The sequence below is a fragment of the Mandrillus leucophaeus genome, unplaced genomic scaffold (genome assembly GCF_000951045.1).
Source record: "Mandrillus leucophaeus isolate KB7577 unplaced genomic scaffold, Mleu.le_1.0 Scaffold235, whole genome shotgun sequence".
NCBI lineage: Eukaryota > Metazoa > Chordata > Mammalia > Primates > Cercopithecidae > Mandrillus > Mandrillus leucophaeus.
The window spans coordinates 3,133,555-3,140,378 of NW_012102421.1; positions in this window are offsets into that span (position 1 = coordinate 3,133,555).

Here is a 6,824-nt window from a genome sequence, read left to right on the forward strand (position 1 = left end):
TAATTGTAAGTTTCCTGAGGCCTCCTAGTCATGTTTCCTGTTAAGCCTGTGGAACTGACTCAAACTCAAATCAGCAAGATAAAAATATTCCCATTAAAAAGTGGACAAAGGATATGAATAGACAAATTCTCAAAAGAAGATATACAAATGACCGACAAACATATGAAAAAAAATGCTCAACATCACTAATTGTCAGGTAAATGCAAATTAAAACCACAATGAGATACCACCTTACTACTGCAAGAATGGCCATAATCAAAAAAATCAAAAAAGAATAGATGTTGGCATGGATGTGGTGAAAAGGGAACACTTCTACACTGCTGGTAGGAATGTAAACTAGTACAACCACTATGGAAAATAGGATGGAGAGTCCTTAAATAACTAAAAGTAAAACTACCATTTCATCCAGCAATCCCACTACTGGGTGTCTACCCAAAGGAAAAGAAGTCATTATGTGAAAAATATACTGCATATGCATGTTTATAGCAGCACAGTTTGCAGTTGCAAAAATATGGAACCAGCCTAAATGCCTGTCAACCAATGAGAGGATAAAGAAAATGTGGTACATATACACTGTGGAATACTACTCAGTCACAAAAGAAAAAAATCACAGCATTCACAGCAACCTGGATGGAGTGGGAGACCATTATTCTAAGTGAAGCAACTCAGAAATAGAAAACCAAATATCATATATTCTCACTCATAAGTGGGAGCTAAGCTATGAGGATACAAAGGCATAAGAATGATATAATGGACTTTGGGGACTCTGGGAAAGGGTTGGGGGTAGGGGAGGGATAAAGACTACACAATGGGTATAGTGTAAACTGCTCGGGTGATGAGTGCACCAAAATCTCAGAAATCACCACTAACGAACTTATCCATGTGACCAAACACCACCTGTTCCCCAAAAACTATTGAAATTTTAAAAAAAGAAATAATTTTATTGTAATGTCAAGGAAAACTTCTTGAATGTCACCTGAATGTAATCCTAAAACTCATTTTTGTCTATAAAATTTGCTTTAACTTCTATGGACAAACACAGTTAATCACCTTAAAACTTCATAAATTTGCATTTCCAGGCTAGAAGTATAACTTGATTTCACTATTTTGAGCTTGTTTTATTTGAAATTTTTTATTTTAGCCTTTCTGATAGTATACATGTGGTAGTGTAAGCATTTCAAGAAATAAGAATTTTAATTTCAAATGACTTACGGTAAAACACCAAGCACAATACTGTATGGTATATTCGATACTCAAAGACTTCTTTCTTTTTCCTGCCTGTCATAGAAAGAACTTTTAGAAATTAATAAAAATGTGAATTCCAACAATAAAATATTGAAGGATACGAACAGGCAATTCACAAGAGAAGAATTACCAATGGCCAATAATCATGTTTATAAGATATTCAGATTAATTAGTAAGGGAATGTAAAGTAAAACTAATCTTTTTTATTATTTTTGTCTACAATAATTTTAAATCATTAATTCCTAGTATTGAAAAGATGAGATAAAATGAAGATTTTCTCATATTACCAATGGAGCTTATTGTTTCTTTATCTGGGTACCACACAATATATTAACTATAGCTCTATTGTTAAATAATTGCATTTCCCAAGATTGGCAAAAGAAATCTCCAAATGTCGGGATATTAGAAAGATAATTAGGAAAAAGGCTGGGCTCAGTGGCTCACGCCTATAATCCTAACACTTTGGGAGGCCAAGGTGGGTAGATCACCTGAGGTCAGGAGTTCAAAACCAGCCTGGGCAAAGTGGTGAAACCCTGTCTATACTAAAAATATAAAAATTAGGAAGGCATGGTGGCAGGCTCCTGTAATCCCAGCTACTCAGGAGGCTGAGACAGGAGAATCACTTGAACCCGGGAGACAGAGGTTGCAGTGAGCAGAGATCACGCCACTCCAACCTGGGTGACAGAACAAGACTCCGTATTGAAAAAAAAAAAAAAAGAAAAAGCTATTTAGGGGAAAAAACCAACTGACTAGAAATTAAAAATACTTATAAATAATATTAAATAGGAAAAAATAGATTTTTGGAGGGAGAAAATGGCAGATAGGAGGCAGGACTAACTTGCAGCTACCACTTGGGCGGACGGAGCAACATGTGGGGTCCCACATCATGAGCTTTTGCTCCGGTAACCACAGGAACATACCAGGAATGCTGAGAGACGCCACAGACCCTTTGAAGGAGGTTTGCTGGGTTGCTGCTGCAAGCTCAGTGGGACAGCTGAGGAACTGTGAATTGGCTTTTTTTCTCAGCTGGGAGGCTTGTAGCCTGAGGCAAGTTCTCAACCCTGCTCGGGCTGCCTGGAAATAAACTTGGTGCTATTATGGGGACAAAGTGGGAGTGAGACTGGCCTTTCAGGCTGTGGGCTGCATGGAAGTTGGGTGAGGCCTGTGGCTGCTGCCTTTCCCCCACTTCCCTGGTGATCTGTGTGACACAGCAGAGGCAGCCATAATCCTCCAGAGAACATAACACCATTGGCCTGTGAATCACACTCCCAACCCCTACAACAGCAGCAGCAAGCCCTGCCAAGGAGAGTCTGAGCTCAGACATGCCCAACCCTGCCCCTACCCCCCACCCCATAGTCTTTCTCTACTTGCCCTGGTAGTCAAAGACAAATGACATAATCTCTTAGGAGCTCTATGGCTCTGCCTACCGGCTTGATCCTTCCTATACTACTGCAGCTGATGTGCTCTTCAAAGTGCCACCTTCTGGCTGGAGGCCAACCAACAAAACCAGCACACTTAAAAATACAACCAAGGACCCTCACAGAGTCCACTTCACTCCCCTGCTACCTCCACCAAAGTAGCTGTTGGTATCTGCAGCTAAGAGAGTTGAAGATGGATCACGTCACAGGACTCCTTGCAGACACTCCCCAGTACCAGCCCGGAGCCTGGTAGCTCCACTGCGTGGCTAGATCCAGAAGAGAAATAACAATCACTGTAGTTTGGCTCTCAGGAAGCCACATCCCTAGGGGAAAAAGGAAAGCACCACATCAAGGGGGCACACCCATGGAACAAAAGAATCTGAACAGCAGCCCTTGTGTCACAGATCTTCCCTCTGATGTAGTCTACCCAAATAAGAAGGAATCAGAAAAACAATTCTGGAAATATGACAAAACAAGGTTCTTTAACACCCCCCACCCACAGCAATGGATCCAAACCAGGATAAAAAAATCTCTAAATTGCCAGAAAAAGAATTCAGAAGGTCGACTGTTAAGCCAATAAAGGATGCACCAGAAAAAAGTGAAATCCAACTTAAAGAAAAAAAAAAAAAAGATACCAAATACAAACGGAAAAAAATCTGTAGTGAAATAGATAGCATAAATAAAAAACAATCACATCTTCTGGAAATGAGGGACATACCCAGAGAATTGCAAAATGCACTGAAAAGTCTCAGCAACAGAATTGAACAAGTAGAAGAAAAAACTTCAGAGCTCAAAGACAAGGCTTTGAATTTATTTAATCCAACAAAGAAAAAGAAAAAAGAACTTAAAAAAATGAAGAAGCCTCCAAGAAGTTTGGGATTATCTTAAATGACCAAACTTAAGAATAATTGGTGTTCCTGAGGAAGAAGAGAACTCTAAAAGTTTGGAAAACATATTTCAGGGTGTAGTTGAGGAAAACTTCCCTGGCCTTGCTAGAGATCTAGACATCCAAATACAAGAAGCTCAAAGAACACCTGGGAAGTTCATTGCAAAATGATTATCACCTAGGCACATAGTCATCAGGTTATCTAAAGTCAAGAGGAAATAAAGAATCTTAAGAGCTGTGAGGCAAAAACATCAAGTAACCTATAAAGGAAAAACCTATCAGATTAACAGCAGATTAGATTTCCCAGCAGAAAGCCTACAAGCTAGAAGGGATTGGGGTCCTATCTTTAGCATCCTTAAACAAATCAGTTATCAGTTAAGAATTTCGTATCTAGCAAAACTGAGCTCCATAAATGAGGAAAGATACGGTCTTTTTCAGGCAAACAAATGCTGAGAGAATTGCCACTACCAAGCCAGCACTGCAAGAACGGCTAAAAGGAGCTTTAAATCTTGAAACAAATCTCCAAAATACAGCAAAATAGAATCTCCTTAAGCATAAATCTCACAGAACCTATAAAACAACAACACAATGGAAAAAAAAAAAAAAAAGGTATTCAAGCAACAAATAGCACAATGGATAGAATGGTACCTCACATCTCAATAGTAATATTGAATGTAAATGGCCTAAATGCTCCACTTAAAAGATACAGAATGCTGGCAGAATGGATAAGAATTCATCATTCAAGTATCTGCTATCTTCAAAAGACTCACCTGACACATAAGGATTCACATAAACTTAAGGTAAAGGTGTAGAAAAAGGTATTCCATGCAAATGGACACCAAAAATGAGCAGGTGTAGCTGTTCTTATATCAGACAAAACAAACTTTAAAGCAGCAGCAGTTAAAAACGACAAAGAGGGACATTATGTAATGATAAAAGGAGTAGTCCAACAGGAAAATATCATAATCCTAAATATGTATGCACTGAGCACCAGAGCTCCCAAATTTATAAAACAATTACTATTAGACCTAAGAAGTGAGATAGACAACAACACAATAGTAGTGGGGGATGTCAGTATTCTACTGATAGCACTAGACAGGCCCTCATGACAGAAAGTCAACAGAGAAACAATGGACTTAAACTGTACCCTACAACAAATGGACTTAACAGATATTTACAGAACATTCTACCCAACAACTGAAAAATATATATTCTATTCATCAGCACATGGGATGTTCTCCAAGACAGACCACATGGCAGGCCACAAAACAAGTCTCAACCAATTTAAGAACATTGAAATTATAGCAAGTACTCTGTCAGACCACAGTGAAATAAAATTGGATATCAAATCCAAAAGGAACCCTCAGAACCATGAAAATACATGGAAATTAAATAACCTGCTCCCAAATGATCATTGGGTCAACAATGAAATCAAGATGGAAATTTAAAAAATTGTTTAACTGAACAAGAATAGTGACACAACCTGTCAAAACCTCTGGGATACAGCAAAGGTGGTGCTAAGAGGAACGTTCGTAGCATTAAGTGCTTATGTCAAAAAGTCTGAAAAAGCATAAATAGACAATCTAAGGTCATTCCTCAATGAGCTAGAGACACTTCTTTTCCCAGAGGAAAAGAAGTCATTATATGAAAAAGATACCTGCACACACATGTTTATAGCAGAACAATTTGCAATTGCAAAAATATGGAACCAGCCCAAATGCCGATCAATCAACTGGATGAAGAAAATATGTGTATATATGTGTGTGTGTGTGTCTGTGTGTGTGTGTGTGTGTGTGTGTGTAGATAGATAGATGATAGGTAGACCATGCAATACTACTCAGCAATAAAAAGGAACAAAATAATGCTTTTACAGCAACCTGGGTGGAAGTGGAGACCACTATTCTAAGTGAAGTAACTCAGAGATGGGAAACCAAACGTCATATGTTCTCACTCATAAGTGGGAGCTAAGCTATAAGGATGCAAAGGCATAAGAAAGATACAATGGAATGTGGGGACTCTGGGGAAAGGGTGGGAGAGGGGTGAGGGATAGAAGACTACACACTGGGCACAGCGTACACTGCTCAGGTGATAGGTGCCCCAAAATCTCAGAAATCACCATTAAAGAACTTACTCATGTAACCAAACCACCGGTTCCACAAAAACCTATATTGAAATAAAAAATAATAATAAATGTTGGAACCAGGAACTATTAATCTAAAAATATTTTGAACTAAATTATAATGAAAATATGACACATTAAAACTTGTAAGATAGAATTAATCAGTGGTTAGAGAGAAATTTATATAAATATATATGAGAAGGAAAACGACTATAAATCAGTATTCTACAATTCCACCTTAAAAAACTAGAAAAGCTACTCGGGAGCCTGAGGCAGGAGAAGGGAGTGAACCCGGGAGGCCGAGCTTGCAGTAAGTCCAGATCATGCCACTGCACTCTAGCTTGGGTGACAGAGCGAGACTCCATCTCAAAAAAAAAAAAAAAACCTAGGAAAGAATCCCCCCCGAGCCAGATTAGAAGGAAGAAAATATTAAAGATAACACAAACTAATAAAATAAAAAACATATACAGAGAAACTTAGGTCAAAAGTTAATTCTTTGAAGATTAGTAAATTCATTAGGGAAAACAGAAATTATTGATACTACAAATGAAAAGGAGGATGTCGCTGCTGATCTTATATTGATAAGAGGAAGTTTTGAGCAACATTATGCCAATAAGTTTGAAAACTTACATGAAATTGGAAAACTCCTGAAAGAACACAGCATACCAAAACTTATAGAAGAAATAACATTGGAATAGTGTAATGTTAATTGAATAAATAAACATTATTAAAGAGACCTGTAAGGTTCTTGTATCTGTTCGAACCCCGAGAGGGCGCCAACAGACAACGAGGCGGTGTGGAGCAACATGCTGTTTTAATGAGCGCCTGGGTGCAGGAGGGCTGAGGCCTAAAATGGTGTCAGCCCCAGGTGAGGACAGGGTAAAAGTTTTATGGTCTCCTGTAAACAGAAAGTGTCCTAGTCTGATGTAACTGCTACGCTGTACCTGGATGTCCTGTTTCTCTTCAGGGGTACCTGTCGTCCAGCCAGGGTAGGTATTTTCTGGCAGGCTCTCTTCCTGCTTCTGCTATCTTGCTGACACCTGCTGCTGACACAAGTGGCCTTGCACCTTGGAACTGGGCCTGAGAAGGGAGGAGCTCCTTAAGCTTTCAGGCCCCAGGGAGAATCTTACATTCCTGGTATTTGGTTATAGAAAAG